The sequence below is a fragment of the Myxine glutinosa genome, chromosome 10 (genome assembly GCF_964187855.1).
Source record: "Myxine glutinosa chromosome 10, kmMyxGlut1.1, whole genome shotgun sequence".
Lineage (NCBI taxonomy): Eukaryota > Metazoa > Chordata > Myxini > Myxiniformes > Myxinidae > Myxine > Myxine glutinosa.
This window is the reverse complement of record NC_136270.1, coordinates 127847467-127872466: the sequence shown is the minus strand read 5'-3', so window position 1 is coordinate 127872466 and position 25000 is coordinate 127847467. Positions and strand designations below refer to the sequence as shown.

Here is a 25000-nt window from a genome sequence, read left to right as displayed (position 1 = left end):
TCCTGACTGGGTTCAGGAGATGCTCAGAGCTAAGTGCCTAGTTGAGAAACACACACACGTTTATTTTCACCTGTTATTTGTTCCCTCTGTCTGTATACGAGACTGTGTGGGGACGTCCCGTTTAGGAATCTTATTTTACCATGTGTTATTTTGTTCACCGGCATTTCTTCAATAAAGCCGGTATTTTTGTACATGTTAAATCCGTGTTGGCTGAGTTGATTGTCGCAGGTGCGAAGACGTCTGGTGGAAGCCATCCAGGTAAGTTCGTCATTCTCCTTTCCCTCGCGTGTAAAGAACACCGCTATATTTTTGACTGAACGCCTCAGAGTTAAAGCTCGATTGGTTATCCGTCACCCAGGGGTCTTAATCCCGGTGGTGAAAACGACAATATATATGTGTGAGAGGATGAGAGGACCTGGGTTTGATATTCCCGGTCTGGGCGTGTAATTTTCCCATATACAGTATATTGATTGGTAATGTATCTATATATACTGTATACATATACATATATACACACACACTATAAGAGGGCCGTTTGTCTGTGTGGTGCCATTTTTTCAGAGATGGCTGAATGGAGATGGCATTTGAAATTGCATGCGATATCGGTGCTGTAGTGGGAATGTACCGTTTACTGACCATATAACCAGGACCGATGTTGTCCGATTACTGACCATATAACCAGGACCGATGTGGCCGCCTCACCTTCACTGTCAGAGAAATCTAGCCTCTCATTATACTCTTTTCAAAGCTTTCATGTTAACCCTTTTATTACTTGCACTAATCCACATATTTTATTTTGAGTAACAACCAAAGATAGCTTGAGACTCCTTCCATTTTAAAAAGTGTCCTTTCCCAACATCTCCCTGCGATTCTTCCCTTGAACATGGAGACAGAACTCTTGGTTACCTTGGAATGTTATGTTTGTGTTTATCTTCGGATATTTTTAGGGCAGACAGTTCAGTTACAGTAACGTGATACCGTTTTGGGGATGCGGATGATTATGGACGGCTGAGTGAGCTCCTGGGAGAATTGTTTTCTCTTTCACTTGAGCTTGGCAATGGTCACCAGAGGGTCTAGTCGAGTGGTCACCATCACTCCTTTGGTGTGACACCTCTGTTTCATACCAAGTTGACTTTTCACTTGCAATGCAACAATTGTCTTGTGAGATGAATGAAAATATTTAAAAGGCGAGTTGTGGAATGGCATTGAGATCTGTGTTGCATGCACATCCTTTGGAATAAAATATTGGTCTTTCAAGTCATTTTCTGTATCGGACATTTTCGAAATTGTTTTTACAGAGCCCGTAGAGCAATGCCGTTTGAAACAGCGTTTGTCTGTCCGTCTGGTGTATGTGTGTATGTCCCTCACAATCGTTCACCAATCAGAGCTGAGGATCTGGTCACATGACAGGGGGACAGCGTTTAATAATCATTACAGTTGCATCGTTTACGAAAAGGAAATATAATAATCTTCTGTGGAACTTTTTGAGGTCCCAGCAGGTGTCGAAATTTGTCTAAACGAAGTTCATAGGAAGGTCAAAATTCAGACATTCCTCAATACAATTACGATTTTGAAATGTGATCGCCACGGACCTTGCTCCCGAATTCGGAAGTGAATAGATGACGATGGTTCGCTGGTTTCATAATATCTCAATACAATCGTGATTTTACATTATATTTTGATATATTAATACTACTAGTGAGATACCTGTGCTACGCATGGGTGGGAGGCCAGAAGCAAACAGGCAATGCAGATACGGCGAATGCTAAAGCATGAAACCAATAAATTCCACATTCCTGTAGCACCTTCAGTCGCACATCAGACATGGACAGCAAGTTCGTGAAGGACTCCATGAAAAACGTACCCGTTCGCAAACAAACGGGTACGTTCACGTATAGAAACATCGATTGTGGGTCCGTGGCGAATCTGCATGTGGCGAATCTGCATGTGGCGAATCTGCATATGGCGATCCGCGAAGTTCACGTGTGGAAAGTAGAAACCATCATGACATATCGTCATTTATTTGAACTCGATATCTCTTTTTTCATTCCAAACAGCATAACTCCAATCACAAATTAATCACAAAATAAACTTTTAACAACATTGTTAATGTTTCCTTCATTGCAAAAACTACCTTGGCAACAGTTAAAAGGATTTTGAGCCGATAGGTGTTATGGCCTCGGCAAGATCGATGGAGACAGCGATCTGTTAGCTTATACACCACCCAAATAGCTATGTGGAATTCTCTCATGTAGAGATTAAACCCACATCGTTTGAACTTTGGCCGACGTCATTATTTACTTTTAATGATGTTTATATACAAATCAAAAAGAAGATAATTTGTTTTGGTTCGTCCTTTCCGCATATCTCGTGGGATTGGAAGTTGGAGAGACGACCGTGATGGCGGGGAGGGGGTTCGGCATTCTCTCAAGCAGGGATTCAACCCATGTCCTTATAAAAGGTCTTTGTCCGAGGTCACCGAGTCCGATCGGTGCAGCCGTGCAGCGATCGGTGCAGCCGTTTGTGTGGCACCCGGGAAAATAACGTTATGCGGGAGTCCAAACCTGAAAATGCTGGAGGCCAAAGCTGAAATTGGAAAAACAATATACCCTATTTTACTCCAGGAATTCCCAGGATTACCCACCCAAAATATCGTTGCGATCGGTTCAGCCGTTTTTGCGTTACTTTCGAATGGACGGACAGACAGACGGACGGACATTTGGTGAATTATAGTAAGCTGTATTAATTTTTGATTGGAATGATGAATGATGCTGTATGGAATGAAAATATAGAGATATTGAGTTCAAATCAGAATGAGGAAATGACGTAAGGGTTTCTATCCATGACATTTGTGGATTTCCCCATTTTCTGTTTCACCATTGACTGAATATAAAACCATTCAGACTGGGTACGTGTTTTGTCCAAGTCCTTAATTAACCTGCTGTTAATGTCTGACGTTCGACTGAAGGTGGCACAGGAATATGGAATTTATTGATTTTAAAAAAAATATTTACATTATTTGCTAAATGCTAACTGGTATCCCCACCAATGTCATACTATCCTATTCAACTAAAGTATCAAACAAGCCTGGTTACTCCATTGGTAGACTATCGGTCTTGTTTTTAAACATAACTGAGGCTTGTGGAGGAGTTAGAGCAGAATGGTGAGGAACAAAATGAAAAGGGGGAAACACCAACAGCAGAGTTCAAGTGAGAGTGAGATTGAGATCAAGAGGAGGGCAAGAAGGACACATGAGGGTGAACAAGCTGCACACACAATGAAGGTTGATACTTTGAGACCTGGGAGGGCTCCGTTCCACCTTCTGAAACCCGCACATGGAGATGACAACCAAAACACACAGGATGAATGAAACACAGCAAGAAGAGGAAGGGCGTTAAGAAAGATGAAAGGAACAAACCATCTGACAATTAACAAATGAAGAGGTGAGGGAGAGAGAGAGAGATGGGGGAACATCCCAATAACCTGGGAAAGGGTTGGATTGGGAATGGGGTTATTTGGGGAAGAATATATCGTGCGTATAGATGGAGGATGACCTGAGGTAGTGGTGAGAATTGTCTTGATGTCGTCAAGGGAAGAATTGACCGAAAATACTGGGGAAGTTTGTTCCACAGGTGAGAGAAAAGAGGAGCAAATGAGTGGAGGTGATAAGTGAGCCTGGATTTTGGGAGTTTAACAAGAAGAGGGTTACTGGGAAACCATTTGCACCCTGCAAAAACCTAGGAGGGACAGAGACAAGAGAGGGCAGAGGGTGTAACACCGACCTTACATGACCTTCATATGACCTTACATTTATTACACCATAAACCCCACATCTGGCTGCCTCCATCTACCCATGATCTTCTCCATTCTCTTCCAAACCTTCTTCTCACCAACTACTTCTTCCATCTACCATACCTGGTTTATATCCACCATACCTGGTATCACACACCATTTGACTCATTGGTTCTGATACAGAGGCAAATGCTGTTTGTTATGTCAGTATATGGGCCTCAAACAAGAAGGACTGGAGCAGAGTAGCAGGAATTCAGGGATGCACTGGAGAGGGTGATGGGAATAGTTGAGATGGAGGTGATGCTGTGCATTGCAGGGAACTTTAACATGCATGTGGGAGTAGCGGAGCAGAGTGAAGAGGAATGTGTAGGTAAATTTGGTTGGGGAATGAGGAATAGAGAGGGTCAAGAGCTGGTGGAAAAAAATGGAATGGCAATAGCTGGTTCATTCTTTCAAAAGCGGGAAAGCCACAAGATTACCCTCAGGAACGGATGGGACAGAACGGAATTGGATTTGGTGTTGGTAAAGAAGTGACAGTTGTGGGGGGTTAGGGATTGTGAGGCAGTGGTGGAACAGCACAAGGCTGTGGTGTTTGTGGTACGGATGAAGAAAAGGAGGGAGGGTATTGGATGGGGAAGTTTATGGGAAATGTCGCCATTATAAAGAGACGAAGATGAGAAGAACAGAGGGATCTTTTGGGTCTTCAGGATTTTTTGGCTCTGGGATTTTCAGGGTCTTTTGGGACTTTTGGAACTTCTAGTTCTTCTCGGTATTTTGGGTCTTCAGGGTATTTTGGGTCTTTGGGGTATATTGGGGGGTCCTTGGGTCTTTGAGGGTATTTTGGGTCCTCTCGGTCGTTTGGTGTCCAGGGTCTTTAAGGGTGGAAGGATTCTAAAGAATCTTGGAGGTTTAAAGGGTCTTCGGGTTATAAAGGGTCTAAAGGGTTTTAGCTCGATTGATTTTAGCTCTTATTCACAAGGGCATTGTTTACATATTGAAGGGTGTTGCACTGGAATTTAATGAGGTTTCATCTCAATTATTACCTCCGCCACCAAAGGTTATTTTTTCACCCTGTCTGTCTGTCTGTGAGCAGGATGTCTTAAAAGGTAATGGACGGATTGGGACGAAACCTGGTGGACAGTTTGGGAGTTTGACAAGGACAAATTGATTCGATTTTGGTGAAGATCTGGATCCGGATCCGAGAATTTTTAAAGTGATTCTTCACCATTGAGAGATAGGGGAAAAAACGATACATAGCAGGATATTTCAAAACATTATGGCCAGATTCAGATGAAACTTAGGGGAAAGGTTGGTTGTGTGACAAGAACAAGCCGATTAGATTTTGGTTCAGGTCCGAATGCAGATCCGGCCCATCAGGGGGGTACAGACCATAAACTGTTCAGCTTGGCCGAGGTATGCTCTCTACCGAGTATCGTTTTAGTTCTATTCAGTTTTGGTCACTGTATTTGAGGAATGGTGTGAGCTGCTATTGAAGGGTTTCAACATATGGCAACCAGATTTATTTTGGGTCTCCAGATTGAGATATATCGGTGGATAGGAGCTCAGGTGTGCCAAGGAAGGACTTTCCACGACAGAGTTTGCCCAGTTGGCATCTGGCTTTAGAGGCCAACTTTGAAATGTGTCTTGCTCAAGAGAGATCATGGCTGAGAGTGAGACCTGAGCTTTTGCGTGATTGAGAGGGTTGTAGAGAAAATAGATGGGCGGATTTGCCGTACGGTCCTTTCGGAGAAAGAGAGGGAGAGAGAGAGAGAGAGAGACAAAGAGTGAGAGTGTGTGGAATTTCTCAGGATTGAAATACATGTTCCAGGTGTTTGACCAAATTGTGATTTTGTCAAGGTATGAGGAGAGGGAAGAGGCTGTTTCCTGTCTGTCAGAAGGATGAGGGATGACACAGCAGAGGGTGGAGTCATCAGCAAAGAGATACAGAAGATTTTCCAGAGAATCAGAAAGATCATTGATGAAGATCAGGAAAAAGATGGGGCCAAGAACACTCACTTGGGGTGCTCCAGCCTTGACAGGGAGAGGAGAATAAAGGGTTCTGTTGTGAGCCACACGTTGTCTACGAGAATGGATGAAGTCAGTAATACAAGAGTGGTGTTGGCCTTGGATTCTATAGGCAGACAGTTTGGAGAGTAAGGCAGAATGCTATTTCATACCTTTGTCCCTCCTAACTCCCAGGAGTACCTGGGAACCTTTGGCTGTGCTTTCCCCTCCGCAACCACCGCCTGTGTCTTGTACGATCCTCCTAACATGGATGATTTGCATTTCCCTCTTTGCTAACATGGATCATCTTTTAACCACCCATTCCAACTCTCTCTTTTTCATATGTGGTGATTTCAACTGTAACCATTCCAATTGGCTGGGTGTTGTTACCTCTCTCACCAGCTATGACAATGTAGCAAAGGGCTTCTGTGACTCCATGGTCCTCACCTAAACAGTGAACATTCCAACCCAGATCTCTCCCAATAGCATGTCTTCCCGTCTGGGCTTGGTAATGACATTTCCCCACTTAATGCTGGTCCTCTTCTGCTCCAATAGGTTCATTTGATCATGTCCTTGTGAGAGTCAACATCTCTCAGGTGAATGTCAGAAAGCTGCCTCAGCCGCGTAGAGTCTAACAGTTCACTCAAGCTAACTGACAGGGACTGCAAGCTACCTTCATATCAAGACTGATCCTTCATTTCCACTTCTGCTGATATTCATATTGCCTGGGAATTCTTATACACATGCTTGTTTTCCCTTAGGTACATATTTATACCATCTCACCTGCAGGTGTCATACCTATCCTCTCACCTGTGATGAGGCAGTCACCTTCAAACAACTTGCTTTCTCTTCCTGGAAGGCAAATCTGAATAAGGCAGACTAAACCTCAGATCACTCCACAAGGCCCTCAACAAGTGTGTGTCCACTCTCAGGAGACAGAAAACAATATCTGTCCAAGCTCCAGATGGAACTTTCAAACTTGTATCCCTCCTCTAAAACCTGGTGGCTCCTTGCTAAGTCCGTCTCTGGAATATGCTCCCCTTCCAACCCTTCCCTCAACTCAAATGGCACCACAGACGACTCTGATCGTGAGAAGGCCTAATGCCTCAATTCTGTTTGCTTCAAGATCTTGTGTACCAAATCCTGCAACTCCCTCAATCCCTTCATCTACCCTACCCTCTCGTACCAAACTGCTCCTGGAAACTGTCTTTCCCACTTGACACAAACATGCTACAAAGATGGATCCTTTTAACTAAAGGTGCATTAGCTTGCTTCCAATTCTAAGCAAGTTGTTGTTAGGGTTAGGGTTAGGGTTAGGGTTAGGCTTACGCTTTTGTTTTTTGGGGTTAAGGAATGTTATTTTGCCATGTTAAACATGGAGCATGGGGAACATTGAGGCCAATGGATACCCCTGGAAGAAGGAACCTTGCTTGTGTCTGCAGAACCTGATTATACTTGAACACTCGGTTATCTAATTAAGCCTCCCCCTATAGGACAGAGGATGACTACTCTTTTTTGCATCTTCAGATGTTTCAGGCTGCCTTAGATGTTTCAGGCTGCCGAAGCAGTTTCTAGGCTATTGGGCACAATCCTGGATGGGTCAGCACTCCGACACAGGATACTCGAATGGCTCACTCTTCCCAGTACACTGGTACTCATTTTTCCAACCTCGGAAGGATGACAGACCGAGTCATCCCACCTGGTGTTAATTCAATGATGTGATGGCGGCTTGAACTCAGGACCTTGCGATCTTTAGCCAGCCACTTCAACCGTTAAGCCAACACCAGGCTTTCCTATACGATAGGTGGAGGCTTATTGCTGTTTTCGGGTTTGTTTCTACAACTAGTGCCCCCCCCCCCCCATTTTTTATTGTACCGCAGAGTCTCTTGGACCCCCCGGCCCCTCTAGGAGTACTTAACCACCATTTAGAAAAAAACTATTTATTATTACACTATTTGAATCTTTCTTCTTTCCGCACTCCCAATTTCCGACATTTCCGAGCTGTATCTCAGAGCTGGCTGGGACTTTCAAAAATAAATTTTGCATCAATAATGTGAATAGAAGGAATGCAGGGTTGACATAATTTTTTTACTTTGACCTAATTTTTAAGGTCATGACCCAATTATGGATATTTTAACACTTTCCACCATAACTAGACTATGGTTTGGCTGATCGGAACGAAACTGAGCTCTCTCGATAGCCGAGAATAAGATACATCTCTGCTTCATTTACATCAATGCAGCTTTTATTTAAGGATGAAGACTAATATAGTCCATGACTAGAGCCTTCAACATAAAAGAATAATACCTCTCCAAGTTAAAGGTCAAGGTCAAATGGCGGTCTGAAAAAAGTTAATGTGGTCAAGGTCAAAAGGTGATCTTAAAAAAAAACTCGTTTTTTCCCAATTTAGAATTTCAGACCACTTGGCCTTCAAAGATGTTTTTGCATCATAATAGTGTACCTGCATGGAAGTTGTGCATCTGATATTTAATTAGTGTCTTTGGCCTGCTTTTTTTGGAATGTGACCTAATTAACAACAAACACCTTTTTGATTATAAGTTGAATAATGTCCCTCTGAATTTCATGATGTTGAGTTTTATGGACAGATTGTACAGTACATGGGGACACCTTTTTCTTCATTTATAATCTGTCACTAAATGTTAAAGGTCAAGGTCATATGGTGATCCAAACAAAATATGCCATAATATGGTGGCCAAGGGTAAGTCGGAGGTGATCACCAAGGGTAAGCCGTAGTTGATCATCAAGGGTAAGTCGGAGGTGATCACCAAGGGTAAGTCGTACGCGATCACCAAGGGTAAGTCATAGTCGATCACCAAGGAAGGGTAAGTCGTCGGTAATTACCAAGGGTAAGTCGTAGATGATCACCAAGGGTAAGTCGTAGTCGATCACCAAGGAAGGGTAAGTCATAGATGATCACCAAGGGTAGGTCGTAGATGATCACCAAGGGTAAGTCGGAATCGATCACCAAGGGTAAGTCGTAGATGATCACTAAGGGTAAGTCGTAATCGATCACCAAGGGTAAGTCGTAGATGATCACCAAGGATAAGTCGTAATCGATCACCAAGGGTAAGTCGCAATCGATCACCAAGGATAAGTCATAGTCGATCACCAAGGAAGGGTAAGTCGTAGATGATCACCAAGGGTAAGTCGTAGGTGATCACCAAGGATAAGTCGTAGGTGATCATCAAGGATATGTCGTAGGTGATCACCAAACGTAAGTCGTAATCGATCACCAAGGGTAAGTCATAGGCGTCACCAAGGGTAAGTCGTAGATGATCACGAAGGGTAAGTCGTAGATGATCACCAAGGAAGGGTAAGTCATAGGCGATCACCAAGGGTAAGTTGTAGATGATCACCAAGGAAGGGTTAGTCATAGATGATCACGAAGGAAGGGTAAGTCGTAGATGATCACCAAGAAAGTGTAGGTCGTAGATGATCACCAAGGGTAAGTCATAGTCGATCACCAAGGAAGGGTAAGTCGGAGGCGATCACCAAGGGTAAGTCGTAGATGATCACCAAGGGTTAGTCGTAGATGATCACCAAGGGTAGGTCATAGATGATCACCAAGGGTAAGTCGTAGATGATCACCAAGGGTTAGTCGTAGATGATCACCAAGGGTAGGTCATAGATGATCACCAAGGGTAGGTCATAGATGATCACCAAGCGTAAGTCGTAATCGATCACCAAGGGGAAGTCGTAATCGATCACCAAGAGGAAGTCGTAAACGATCACCAAGGGTAAGTCGTACATGATCACCAAGGGTAAGTCGTACATGATCACGAAGGGTAAGTCGTACATGATCACCAAGCGTAAGTCGTACATGATCACCAGTGGTAAGTCATAGATGATCACCAAGGGTAAGTCGTACATGATCACCAAGGGTAAGTCGTACATGATCACCAAGGGTAAGTCGTATGCGATCACTGAGGGTAAGTCGCACATGATCACCGAGGGTAAGTCGTAGGCCATCACCAAGGATAGGTTGTAGGCGATCACCAAGGGTAAGTCGTAGATGATCACCAAGGGTAAGTCGTAGTCGATCACCAAGGAAGGGTAAGTCATAGATGATCACCAAGGGTAAGTCGTAGATGATCACCAAGGGTAAGTCGTAATCGATCACCAAGGGTAAGTCGTAGATGATCACCAAGGGTAGGTCATAGATGATCACCAAGGGTAAGTCGGAATCGATCACCAAGGGTAAGTCGTAGATGATCACTAAGGGTAAGTCGTAATCGATCACCAAGGGTAAGTCGTAGATGATCACCAAGGATAAGTCGTAATCGATCACCAAGGGTAAGTCGCAATCGATCACCAAGGATAAGTCATAGTCGATCACCAAGGAAGGGTAAGTCGTAGATGATCACCAAGGGTAAGTCGTAGGTGATCACCTAGGATAAGTCGTAGGTGATCATCAAGGATATGTCGTAGGTGATCACCAAACGTAAGTCGTAATCGATCACCAAGGGTAAGTCATAGGCGTCACCAAGGGTAAGTCGTAGATGATCACGAAGGGTAAGTCGTAGATGATCACCAAGGAAGGGTAAGTCATAGGCGATCACCAAGGGTAAGTCGTAGATGATCACCAAGGAAGGGTAAGTCGTAGATGATCACCAAGGAAGGGTAGGTCGTAGATGATCACCAAGGGTAAGTCATAGTCGATCACCAAGGAAGGGTAAGTCGGAGGCGATCACCAAGGGTAAGTCGTAGATGATCACCAAGGGTTAGTCGTAGATGATCACCAAGGGTAGGTCATAGATGATCACCAAGCGTAAGTCGTAATCGATCACCAAGGGGAAGTCGTAATCGATCACCAAGGGGAAGTCGTAAACGATCACCAAGGGTAAGTCGTACATGATCACCAAGGGTAAGTCGTACATGATCACCAGTGGTAAGTCATAGATGATCACCAAGGGTAAGTCGTACATGATCACCAAGGGTAAGTCGTACATGATCACCAAGGGTAAGTCGTACATGATCACCAAGGGTAAGTCGTATGCGATCACTGAGGGTAAGTCGCACATGATCACCAAGGGTAAGTCGTAGGCCATCACCAAGGGTAAGTCGTAGATGATCACCAAGGGTAAGCCGAAGGTGATCACCAAGGATAAGTTGTAGATGATCACCAAGGGTAAGCCGAAGGTGATCACCAAGGATAAGTTGTAGGTGGTCACCAAGGGTAAGTTGTAGATGATCACCAAGGGTATGTCGTAGATGATCACCAAGGATAAGTTGTAGGTGATCACCAAGGGTATGTCGTAGATGATCACCAAGGATAAGTTGTAGATGATCACCAAGGGTAAGCCAAAGGTGATCACCAAGGATAAGTTGTAGGTGATCACCAAGGGTATGTCGTAGATGATCACCAAGGGTAAGTTGTAGGTGATCACCAAGGGTATGTCGTAGATGATCACCAAGGATAAGTTGTAGATGATCACCAAGGGTAAGCCGAAGGTGATCACCAAGGATAAGTTGTAGATGATCACCAAGGGTAAGCCGAAGGTGATCACCAAGGGTAAGTCGTCGGTGATCACCAAGGGTATGTCGTAGATGATCACCAAGGGTAAGTCGTACATGATCACCAAGGGTAAGTCATAGGTGATCACCAAGGGTAAGTCGTACATGATCACCAAGGGTAAGTCGTACATGATCACCAAGGGTAAATCATAGGTGATCATCAAGGGTAAGTCGTACATGATCACCAAGGGTAAGTCGTACATGATCACCAAGGGTAAACCAAGGCAAAGCGGTGGAGGCAACCCATGACGATTGCTTTGTGATCGCAGATATCTAGTTTGCTTTGTCTGCTTTTGGATATTCGTGTCGGTCATGATACCATGGAATGGAATTTCCCCGTACTTAGCTTGCCCACAATTAAACATGTTTTGCTTGGTCGGTGCTTTTTACGGGTCAGTTGTGTTACTGATCTGGGCTTAAAGTGTGCAAACCTGGCTCCTGTAAACGTCTCTAAAGACACCAGAATGTGCGCTGTATGCATTGCTCTAAGAAGCGGACGTAAATTATCAAAATTTCTACAAAGCTTCTGGGTATTATCAGTAAACTCAACAAGTTGTGTTAGAGCTCCACCAGCAAAGCTATGCTAGTTGGTGTTGTCTTGATTTTTGTATATAGACCTTTCTCAATCACATTTGCTTCATATAGGTGTTTTGAGCATTTGTTCTTCAGAATATAGAGCATTAATGATTTAATTCAGCGATCGACCGGGATTCAAACCCAGGATCCTGGGATCCCAAGCCGGCACCCTAACCGCTAAACCAACACCAGGCTTCAACATCACTCCAGGTTCATCACTGTGTCAATCAATAATTTAGATCACCATAACAAAGGAAGGAGTTGCTCTGTGATGGAGCCTTAAAACCTTGTGGTGTTGCCCACAGGTGTGTGTCGATACCGATGTTTTCTGGTGGGCATTTGCCCACCACGTAGTGAGCTGCTACCTGTTCAAGCTTTGCTCTTAACCATGGAAATGATCACTAGCTGTTGTGAGTGGTCTGTAAGGGCAGGGCCCAATAAGAAATGGACCAGCAATTAAAAAAGCACAGAATATATAAATGAGATCAAAGCTTAGGACCAAAAATTTTGAACAAATGTCAAATGAAATGGGGACTTGATGAGATCGGGCAGAGTAGAAATGTATTCCACTGATACAATAGTCTTTGTACATGATGTGTAAAATGTGTGCGATTAAAATGGATCCAGTGACGGAGGTATGCACACCTTCTCTGACCAGTAAGGAACCTTTCATCCAAGTGGGATAATCACTTGGACCCAACACTATAGGTCGGACGTACAAGCTGAGACATTTCGGGAGCTTGCGGGCAATGACTGTTGTTGAAAAGGCACGATTGGCTCTTCCATCCATTTTCACACATTCACGTGGATTTTATTTTTATACCGGAGTGCACAATTTTCAGGAAAGCATGGCATGAAGCTTTGTGCCTCACCCTTTGGGGGAGCAGATCACACACAGCAGGAAAGGGGACATTAGGGTAAGCGTGACCGATACGGGCAGTTACCTTGCACGGGAAGTTTACCCTTGAGAACGGTCATGCTGCCAAAGGTAAACTGATGCCCAGACGTGATGGCGACGCATGCTCTAATGGAACAATTATTGTTTGAAATACACGAGGATCAATCTTATATCTGATATCATATACCAACACTCCCACTCATTGCTTGCTTGATGTGTCAGAGGAATGCACCCTCAAATTGCTGCGTGTGGAAGAACTTTGTTTGTGGAAAATGGCTGCCTTTCCAAAAATGAAATATTCAATGTTTTGAAATCGATTTGGCTTCATCTGGCCGACACCTCCCGTGTGATTGGGTTATTGAGTGTTTATTGATAATACACATGAGAGTGCACAAAAAATATTTAATTGGGTATTGAGAAAGAAAACTCCATTCACACTTATATGTCTTCATCAAGGAAATTTTCCTAACATGGATTTTATTCTGACTCATGTGTATATAAATATGATAATCATAAAAAGAACACTTTCAAACTCATAGGTTAAAAACCATAACATCTTTCTATGATCTTTCTATGTCAACATACTAATTGAAAGTAAACTGTGGCTCGTCGGCTACCCACCTTGGCATACACGGATTACACGACACGGCTGGTAACCCCCTTCAGTCGTAAAAGCTGATGTGCCGTTGCATCTCTAGATCACCACGGATTGCAAAAACATTTTGCATGTGTTGTAACAACATGAAATGGAACACCTTTAGCACCCAGACAGAAAATGTGCTGGAAATGTGTATTTTGATGCACCCTAATATATATGAGAAATCTCTGAGGTGAGAAATCTCTGAGGATATCCTGGAGACTCAATAGCTCAGTGGGCTGTCACCGTGTAAGTGATGAGGTTCCTGGGTTCGAGTCCCGGGTTGAGTCAGAATTTTTTCACACTAGCGCCACGCAGGAATTTACTTCCTGTTTCTTAAATTATATATATATATATATATGGTTTCGCATTAAGGTCTTTTAGTGTTCTTTGAATCGAAGATCGGCTTATGTTGGTGACGTTTGATGAACGACAAGTTGATAATGGTGTGTTACTGTCGAGTTGTTGAATGACCGCTCTGCTTTCCTCAGTTACCTGGTGACTGTTTTGGAAGAATGCTGCTGGTTTCATCAAACTGCTTGTTTATTCTGCCGATGGTTCTTCTGTCAATTGTATCGGCGCCACATTCTTTGACAAGTTGTCTGTGAATTTCAGCCGAATTTCCAGATACAGAATACATGCGTACAGCGCAAATTTTCTGTCTCACAATAATTCACAATGAACTGAGCTAATGCAAAGACAAACGTGTGCAGCACATTGAGTGAAGCTCACCCCGATCCATATCACGTGATCCAACTCACCCTGTTGCGTATCACATGATGCCTGTACATGTTGAAGTGGTCACATCCACTTACGAGTACGGTAATCATGTTTTGTTTTGCCCCAAAGAACAATAATAAACTTACTGGTAGTTGTTTGTTGCAGGTATCGTTCTTCAAAATGTGCCCAGGGTTTCTGCACCACCCCTGATGCGCTCCCGCAAATCTCAGATCCATAAATCAGATCTCAAATCCGCAAGTCTCTCAGCCTCCTAAGCGTCGACGAGTCTGGCATTTCACTCATGCTGATTGGCATGATCTTCAAGCGGCCATCAATCATCTGGACTGGTCTGCCTTCTCTACTGCCTCTGACATAAACTCTTCCTGGGAATTCTTCCAATGTAAACTGCTCTCTCTCATGCACAGATTTATCCTATCTCGTCCTCATTTGTCCTACCCTTCCTCTCGTCCATGGCACACTGAATCTTGTGGTGAGGCAGTTGCCCTGAAACAACTTGACTTTACCTCTTGCAAGGTTAATCCAACTGAAGGCAATCTCAGTTCCTTTCACAAAGCTAGGAACAAGTGAGTGTCTACCCTCAGGAGAGCCAGGAAGCACTATTTCTCTACTCTCAAGACTGAACTCTCAAACCTGTCTCCTTCCTCCAAATCCTGGTGGTGTTTGGTCAAATCTATTTTTGGTGTTTGTTCCCCCTCCAATCCTCCATCCCCTCCCTTACCTCAAATGGCTACACAGCTGACACCGCATGTGACAAATCCAAATGCCTCAACTCTGTGTTTGCCTCAAAATCTTGTGTCCCAAACCCATCTCTCTCTGTACCCACCTTACCGAGTCGAACCCAGCTGCTCCTGGACTCTGTGTCCTTCTCCCCTGACAATGTGGAGAAGTTTCTGTCAAACCTCGACTCTGATTCTGCAATTGGACCAGAGGGCATCAGTCTACAGGTCCTAAAATCATGCTCTGCCGTTCTTTCACATCCTCTCTTTTGCTCAAGTTCATCTGCCATCTGCATGGAAATCAGTCAACATTACTGCTTTACACAAAAAAGATGCTAAAACAGATCCTTGCAACTACAGACCAATCAGCCGGCTCCCAATAATCAGCAAGGACATGGAATCGATCATCGCTTCTGACATCAAATCCTTCCTCTTTTCCAATGGCTTGATCTCGGATCATCAATTTGGATTCAGACCAGGTCATTCTACTCTGGACATGCTGCTTCTGCTGTCTCAACAATGGATGGAGGTCCTCAATGCCAAACAGTAAATCTGAGCTGTCTCCCTTGACATATCTCGTGCCTTTGATATGGTTTGGCACCCCGCCCTACTCACCAAACTCTCCTCATAAAGTATCCATGGAAACCTCCATGCATGGCTTGCAGACATCCATTCTGGTCGCAGTCAACGTGTGGCCCTGAATGGAATTCTCTCTTCTCCCTTTCCTGTTGAGGCTGGAGTTCCTCAAAGCAGTGTTCTGGGCCCTGCACTTTTTCTGGTCTTCATTAATGTTCTCTCCGACTCTCTGGAAAATCCTCTCGATCTCTTTGATAATGACTCTCCTCTCTGCCGCTCAATATCCCATCCCTCAGATCAGCCTCTTCACTCTGCAGACCTGGACAATATCACAAACTTGTCAAACAAGTGGAACAGGTCTTTCAATCCTGACAAATCTGACAATGGAATACTGCTCTCCGCTCTGGGCCGGTGCTCCTGCCTCACCCCTAGCTCGGCTTCACGCGGTTGAAACCAAACCATTCAGAATCATTGGAATCTCCTGCAATGAAGCTGATTCTGAGGGCCTTTTTCTCACTCACCGCAGGCAGGTAGGTGTTCTTTCTGTCTCCTCTCCTCTCCTCTCCTCTCCGACTCCTCGGCCGACCGACTCCTCTCCGGCCTTGCTCCACCTGCTCTGTCTGTGTTCTGTCCCCCAAATATTCCTGCAGGTCGCACAAGATCTGCCAGCAACACTTCTGGTGAAATTGCCAAAATCAAGACTCTCTGCTCACCTTCACTCCTTCATTCCTCTTTTCTCCCGCCTCTGGAGCAAACTCCCTCACTCTCTTCAATCCCTCTCCTCCCCCCAGGTATTTTAAACAGCTGTTCACCATCTTCTCTTGTCTTCCCCCATCCAAAACCTTGATGTTTTCTACCCCCGTTAAAACACCCCAAATCTTTAAATCTCTAACCTCTTTAAATCCCGAACATTTTTCATGAAATTCCTAGAAGTGTTCATTTACTTTGTACCTTGAACCCCATCCATCCATCCCCCCCCCCCCCCCCCTGCCCCCAGCCCTCCTCCTTCCACAGATCTACCGACATCCCTGTCTCTTCTGTTTTTGTGCTTGTGTGCTTGTGTGCTTCCCTTTCTCCCCCTCTTGTCTCCCACTCCCTTTATCATATGTTTTATGTGTGTGTTTGTTTTTTTGTGATTAATGTTAGCTCTTACACGAGCCTCGATCTTGTATACAAAAAAAAAAAAGTGCAGCACTTTGAATTTTTTCCACATAGCCTTCAAGTTACCCCAGAGATAAAAATCCAAGGGGTTGAGATCAGGGCTCCTCGCCGGCTACTCCGCAGGTCCTCGACGTCCTATCCAATGACCAGGGAATTGCCGGTTCAGCCACTCTCTTTCGTGGATGCTGTAATGGGCAGGAGCGCCAGCCCGCTGGAACCATGTTGAGAAATTCCCATCTGCGTTCAAGGCACTGGGGAATGCTTCCTCGTTGAGCATGTGCAAGTGGGCGTCTCCTGCGATTGTGCCATCAAAAAAGAAGGGGCCTATGATATATCTACTGATTACTGATCTGTATACCTCTACTAATAATTATAATGATCTATCTTCCTTTACTAATCATTATACTGATCTTTCTACCTTTGCTGATCATTTCCCTTCTCACCCTATAGTTCGACCACTGGTTCATTACTGATCATTTACTGACCCCCCTACTTCTATTGATCAGTGCCATGCAATCAGTTCATACCCTTGTTGACTTTCCTGTTTCATGAGCCTCGATGTTGTACAGGTGGTAGGATCACTAATACCGTGTTGATTCACGAAACGAAATGGTTCTGCATTTATTGATGATATATGTTTCCATCGATTGTGATATAAGATCTTTGTCGAGTGCATCTTTTCAAACCCCACGTGTGTGTTGCTGAATAAGCATTCTCATCCACAAGAGTCCCCATGATGCCCAAGCGGATATGGTGGACTTGTCAGCATCTTGGATTGCATCCAACTACCCAAACATCCCACTGAATTTCCCTCCGTTTCCTACGGGTTTTCTCCAAAAAATACGGGTAGCATGTTTAGACATCTGCTTTACATTTGTGGGTTAGTGCAGCTCCGGATCGAGTTACGGGTATCTTTGATTTCATTTTTCTCTCATTTGCCATCAAATAGCAGTTTTTGACAGAGTGACCAATGCCAGACATTTGTGAAATAACATAACATTTGACTTTGGCTCAACCTACGGTGACCCTTATTTCACTCACCTCTGTGGCTCAATCCATGGCGACCTTCATTTCACTCTCCTCTTTGGCGCAACCAATGGTCACCTTCATTTCACTCTCCTCTTTGGCACAACCAATGGTCACCTTCATTTCACTCACCTCTTTGGCTCAACGCATGGCGACCTTCATTTCATTCGCCTCTTTGGCGCAACCAATGGTCACCTTCATTTCACTCACCTCTTCGGCGCAACCAATGGCGACCTTCATCTCACTCACCTCTCTCGTTTATTCCACACTTTTATTTAACTTCATCTGAACTTTGTTTGTTTGTCCTGTTTCAAATCTTTGAGCCGTTCGTTTTCTAGGTTCCATACGTCCTAGAGAGCTGAAATTTGGCCCACGGTCCTCTTTTCTGGTACATTTTCATCTATCAAAATTTAATAAAATAAAAGAACAAACTTAAATAAAAAATATTGGTTTAAAACTTTAAAAAAAAGTAATTAAAGTGTGTAGCCCTAAAACATGTTTCTTCGTTTACTTGTTTTCTTACTTTGCTTTGGCAAGCTCGTGGACCGAATTATCCCTTTCTTGTGTGCAAGCGTCCTCGTCATTCCTTGTGTGTACTTCAATTAGTGTGTACTTCAATGAGTGTGTTCATTTATTTAGTATTTTTACCCTCGGCAGAGGAGAGGGAATTGCATTTGGGTCTGGTCTGTCTATCTGTCTGTTTGTCTGCACAGAACGTAAGTATGTCTTTCTCTGCAACCGTTGGTCTGATTGACACGAAATTTCCACCATACGAGCTCAAAACCGTCTAGAACAGTGTTTGTTTGTCCGTATGCATGTAGGTCCCCTCATACATACACCAATCAGAGCTGAGGATCTGGTCACATGACAGGGGTGATGTGATGTCATTACGGCGGCACAACGGCTGACTCCTCACACCGCCATTTTGATTCCTATGCCGTTCAGGCCTGACGTATCATTGAACCTGTCATGTATCACAACCTGCATGCTCTACCTTTACGTTTTTCATTCAGTGTGAAACACAATAAAAACACGTGAAACACATGAAGTAAAACACGTGAAAATAAGGATCTTTTGTAACACTCGATTGTTATCGTTGTGGTTGTTGTTGTTTGTGTGGCTTGTCTGTGTAGTTTTATATATTTTTCTATTGCTTCGCAAAATATCATTACTGTATATATAATTTGTATGCTGTTCCGTGTCCTTCTAAAGGGTTTCTACTGTCGTTTAATGTCGTAAAATTTCCGTTCAAACTGTTTTTTTTTTTTGTTTTTTTGTTTTGTTTTGTATACAAGATCGAGGCTCGTGAAAGAGCGAACATTAATCACACAGAAAGACAAACAGACACACAAAACAAATAACATCGGGAGCGGTAGACAAGATGGGGAGAGAGGGGGAAGGACACAAACACAACATTTGAGAGCAGGGACCGAGAGACATGGAGACATCGAGAGAACTGTGGGAGGGAGAGGGCTTTGGGGGGGAGGCATGGGAAGGGGGGGGGGGGGGGGGTGGGAGAGGTATAAAACATATGGACACTGCCAGGACTTCCAGGAAAGAAGTTGGAATTTCAAACAAGGTGGATCTGGGGTGAATTAGTGGGGGTAGAAAAGATCAAGGTTTTGGATGGGGGAAGATAAGAGATGGTGGTGAACAGGTGTTTTGAAGACCTGGAGGGAGGAGTGTGATTGAAGTGAGTGTGGGAGTTTGTTCCAGAGGCGGGAGAAAAGAGGAATGAAAGAGTGAAGGTGAGCAGAGAGCCGAGATTTCGGCAGTTTAACCATCAGAGGGTGGCTGGCAGATCTTGTGCGACCTGTAGGAATATTTGGGGGGCAGAGCACAGAGAGAGCTGGGGGAGCAAGGCCGGAGAGGAGTCGGTAGAAGACAGAAAGACCACCTACCTGCCTGCGGTGAGTGAGTGAAAGGCCCTCAGAGATAGCTTCATCGCGGAAGATTCCAATGATTCTGAAAGCTTTGGATTCAACAGCGTGAAGCCGAGCCAGGTGTGAGGCAGGAGCACCAGCCCATAGGGGAGAACAGTATTCCATTGAGCTGCGGATGAAAGCCTTGTATGTGGTGAGGAGCTCAGGTGTGCCTAGGAAGGACTTCGCACGACGGAGGATGCCCAGTCGGCGACTGGCTTTGGAGGCCAGCTTGGAAATGTGGTTTTCCCAAGAAAGATCATGGCAGATGGTGAGACCCAAAAGCTTGAGCGACAGAACTTCTTGGAGAGGATTGTTGAGAAAGTAGATGGGAGGGTTGTCCAGTCGATCTTTTCGGAGAGACATAGTAAGAGTGTGAGATTTGTCAGGATTGAAAGACATGTTCCACATGTTTGACCAGTCTGTGATTTTGTCCAGGTCTTCAGAGAGTGAGGAGGCTGCAGACTGCCGATCTGAAGGAAGAGGAATGGAGCGGCAGAGAGTGGAGTCATCAGCAAAGAGATACAGAGGATTTTCCAGAGAGTCGGAGAGATCATTGATAAAGACCAGAAAAAGCACAGGGCCCAGCACACTGCCTTGGGGAACTCCAGCTTGAACAGGAAGGGGAGATGAGAGAAATCCATTCAGGGCCACACGTTGACTACGACCAGAGAGGAAGTCTGCAAGCCATGCATGGAGATTTCCATGGATACCATAGGAGGAGAGTTTGGTGAGCAGAGCTGGGTGCCAGACCGTATCGAAGGCACGTGATATGTCAAGGGAGACAGCTCTGATTTCCTGTTTGGCATTGAGGACCTCCATCCATTGTTGAGACAGCAGAAGCAGCATGTCCAGAGTAGAGTGACCTGGTCTGAAACCAAATTGATGATCAGAGATCAAGCCATTGGAGAAGAGGAAAGATTTCATATCCGAAGCAATGATGGATTCCATGACTTTGCTGATAATTGGGAGCAGGCTGATTGGTCTGTAGTTGCAAGGATCTGTTTTTGCACCTTTTTTGTGTAAAGCGGTAATGTTTGCTGATTTCCAGGATGCTGGCAGATGACCTTGAGCAAAAGATAGGGTGAAAAGAACAGAGAGAGGGTGAGATAGAGCGGCAGTGCAGGATTTTAGGACCCGTGGGCTGATGCCATCTGGTCCAGTTGCAGAATCAGAGTCGAGGTTTGACAAAAACTCCTCCACCTTGTCAGGAGAGAAGGTCACAGAGTCCAGGAGCAGTTTGGTTCGACTGGGAAAGGTGGGAACAGAGAGAGATGGGTTTGGGACTAAGGATTTTGAGGCAAACACAGAGTTGAGGCATTCGGTTTTGTCACGTGCGATGTCAACTGTGTGGCCATTTGAGGTAAGGGAGGGGATGGAGGGGGAACAAACACCAGAAACGGATTTGACCAGACGCCACCAGGATTTGGAGGAAGGAGACAGGTTTGAGAGTTCATTCTTGAGTGAGGAGAGATAGTGCTTCCTGGCACTCCTGAGGGTAGACACACACTTGTTCCGAGCTTGGTGGAAGGAACTGAGATTTCCTTCAGTTGGATTAGCCTTCCAAGAGGCAAAGGCAAGTTGTTAAACCATATATTAGTGCTGTGTGAATAAACCATATATTAGCGCTTCCTCCTCTTCTTCAAAATCGCAAAGAGGCTTTTCGAACTGGCAAATTCGTGATGAAACAAACTCGTGATTTATGGCGGAGATGTTTGGTTCCTGTGTTTACAGCGTTTGTCTCTCCGTATGTATGTATGTCCCTCACATATTTATCCTACATGTTGGGTGAGTTTCATACCCACAATTACGCTCTGAAAGGGAGAATGTAATGTGCCATTTGTCTTTGCCAGTTATGTTTCTTCCAACACCCTTGAGGGAACGTTCATATATTACGTAATATACCTGGTTGGGGCAAATTATCACTTCTTTTTTTTTGTATACAAGGTCGAGGCTCGTGTAAGAGCTAACATTAATCACAAAAAGACAAACTGACACATAAAACATAAGATAAAGGGAGTGGGAGACAAGATGGGGGAGAGAGAGGGAAGCACACAAACACAACATTTGAGAGCAGGGAGAAGTGTGGGAGGGAGAGGGCTTGGGGGGAGGAGGCGTGGGATGGGGGGGGGGGGGGGTGGGAGAAGTATAAAACACAAGGACACCAAGGACTTCCAGGACAGAAGTTGGTATTTCAAAAAGTGGAATTGGGGTGAAATTATCGGGGGTAGAAGAGATCAAGGTTTTGGATGGGGGAAGATAAGAGATGGTGGTGAACAGCTGTTTTAAAGACCTGGAGGGTGGAGTGGGATTGAAGAGAGTGAGGGAGTTTGTTCCAGAGGTGGGAGAAAAGAGGAATGAAGGAGTGAAGGTGAGCAGAAAGTCTTGATTTTGGCAGTTTAACCATAAGAGAGTTGCAGGCAGATCCTGGGCGACCTGTAGGAATATTTGGGGGACAGAGCTGGGGGAGCAAGGCTGGAGAGGAGTCGGGAGAAGACAGAAAGACCACCAACCTGCCTGCGGTGAGTGAGTGAAAAGCCCTCGGAGATTAGCTTCATCGCGGGAGATTCCAATGATTCTGAAAGCTTTGTTTCAACAGCGCGAAAAAACATTTGATGATTGGGGGGAACTGAAAATATGACTACAGGGTGATGATATATGACAGGGGGGGGGGGTGCATGCCCCCCAGACCATATAGAATTACAACTTTGGTTAAGGGCTCTTCAAACATTGAAGCATTTCTTACGACTGCGTCCAACCACCCTAAGCTTGGTGTTGGTTTAACGGTTAGGGTGGAGGGCTTGGGATCCTAGGGTCCTGAGTTTGAATCCCGGTCAGCTGCTGAATTAACACCAGATGGGGTTGACTCAGCCTGTCATCTTTCCCAGGTAGGCAAATTGAGTACCAACTCACTGGGTCCTCTCTCAAAGAGGTTGGTGGCAGGATTTGCACTCCTCATTCCATAACACACAGTGGTTGGTGTGTGTCAGGATGGTGCTGAGGTCACTTTGATTGTGTTCACTAACTGACCAACACATGTAGAATAAACCAGGATCTCAATGCAATCTCTTCACTTCCATGGTATAAGAAAGCTTAGAGACTTAGAGTGCTGTACTTCTAAATAATTTAATACTTACATTATTTGCTAACTGGTATCTCCACCCAGGCCATACTATCCTCTTCAACTAAAGTATCAAACAAGCCCGGCTACGCCGCTGTTAGACTTTCGGTCTTGTTTATTGATAATTATGACGTCATAGGTCACGTGGCACGGGTGCCATCTTGGAAAAAAACGAAAAACTTTGCACCTGTTGTTATGGATTTGTCACTTCCGTTGTTGTGGTTCTCATCCACTGTAAACATTTTTGGTTCCATGTACTATTATTGTTATCGTCTCAGTGAATTGGAGATAACTGTTTTCAAAAGGTAAAAAAAATTAATGTTTTAAAAAGAAACCGGAAACCGGATCGGGAACCGGACGAAGAGGAAGAGGAAGAAGAGGAAGAGGAGAAGGAGGCGGAGCGAGTGAGGTGGACAAGGAGCCGAGCTGCGTTGAGGTCTTGAGCAAACGCTGGCGAACGGGGGTCACTAGCGAACTTTGGGGTTTCCTGGGAAAGGGATTCCTGTGACAGAGTTGTTATCGCTGTGACAGATAAACCTGCGTGACAGGTTTTGCAGTTGATTCCGAAGAGAATCGTTGGAGTGCCGTTACGTCTCGAGTACGGGCCCGTTGGCCATTTTGCCTCGCGACCGATTTCGCATCGCTCTAGGCTCTTCACCTCGCTTCAACCATTTTCACAACCATCCAGACGTTAATCTGGTGTGTGTGTGTAACGTGGATTTCGAGTGGGAATTTGCGGTTCGCCGTCTATGAGCCGTTGAACGTCCATACCCGAAGGTGTGATTTCCCAGTCGCTTTCTTGAGGGTACCTTTGCCCATCTTTGGCAGTGTGACTGTCAACCGAGCGGGATTCTGGTCTCGATACAACATCGTTCTGACGATCACTGGAGCGTGGATCGACTTTGGTTTGAAGCTGGGACAGAGACATTGGGAATGTTATTTTCACTCACTTGGAGCACAGTGAGTTACATTGTACGAAACTGATGGTACCATCATAGGAATGATATATTGGTTGTACAATTGATTAATATTGTTATTGCTGTTATTCTTGTGTGACCTTAATACAATATTTGTTTGTTGGTAACAATTGGTGTGGTTACACCATTGATCTTTGACACACGGAATAACACATCTTTCTGCCGTGACTCCTCTCGGGGCTCGGAGGTACACCGTGACCGGGGTTTGGGGAGGAGCACGTAACTCTGTGCATCTCCGAAACTGCTCAATGGAAAAATTGAAACCTGGCTCGTTGTCAATTGACAACGAGGCAATTGAAAGCCCCGTGGGGAACGGGGAACAACATTTAATCATGTTGATGTCATTGGTGCTTTCGTTATGACGTAATAATTAGACAAATAGAACGCTTGATCCGATCAGTTTGCAATTACTTGAGCATGTTCTACACAAAATTTGTATGGGAGAATTAACTTGATGACGTCATTCGTCACGTGGTTCGGCAGACATATTGGATTTAACATCAATCTACGTGGTCAATAAACCACACAAACACACATACACCACACAGACACGTCCAGGTGAGGGTCTGCAATCTCTGATTGCTCTGTCTTGTTACCCTCGCCTGAGGAGAGGGTATTGCATTTGAGTCTGTTTGTCTGTCTGTTTGTCCGCACAGAATAAATATGATTTTCTCTGCAACCGTTGGTCTGATTGACGGGAAATTTTCACCATAGGTGCAACTCCACCTGTAGAATTTTTAAATGATAATTATGACGTCATATGTCAAGTGATTCGGCCGCCATCTTGGAAAAAAATATTGCAGTTCTATATCTCCGAAAGCGCTGAAGAGTAAAAAATTGAGACATGGCTCATTGTAAAGAGCTCTCCATGGGGAATAAAATATCTTAATGATGATGTCATAGGTGCCTCCATTATGACGTCATAATTCGACAAGTACAAAACTTCATCCGATCAAGATGAAATTTATTGAGCATCATGTAGGCATAAATTGGTGGAGGGAAAAAAATAATGATGACGTCATCGGTCACGTGGTTCGGCCGCCATATTTGTTTTAACACAAAAGCCTTAAAAACCACTGAAAATACATCCTGGCGAGGGTTTGCAATCTCTGATTGCTCTTGTTGTTGTTGCTGTTGCTTTTGCTGTTGTGATCGTAGCCTGTTCCTGAATCGATGGAATGAGTATGATGTCGACAGGGCTATGACAAAGAACCTTGGGAAGCAAAGAACCTGACCTTTGGTTTTGTTAACTATTTGGTTGTTAACCTTTTGGTTGATAACCGTTTGGTTAACCTTTTGGTGTTGTTAACCCTTTATC

At 44.6% G+C, this 25000-nt stretch overlaps 1 protein-coding gene across 5 annotated transcripts in view; it reads left to right on the top strand.

The window, feature by feature from the left end:
• LOC137433757 (unconventional myosin-X) overlaps positions 1 to 25000 on the top strand; it is a 401142-nt gene that overhangs the window by 155735 nt on the left and 220407 nt on the right. The gene's annotated exons all lie outside the window — the stretch shown is intronic.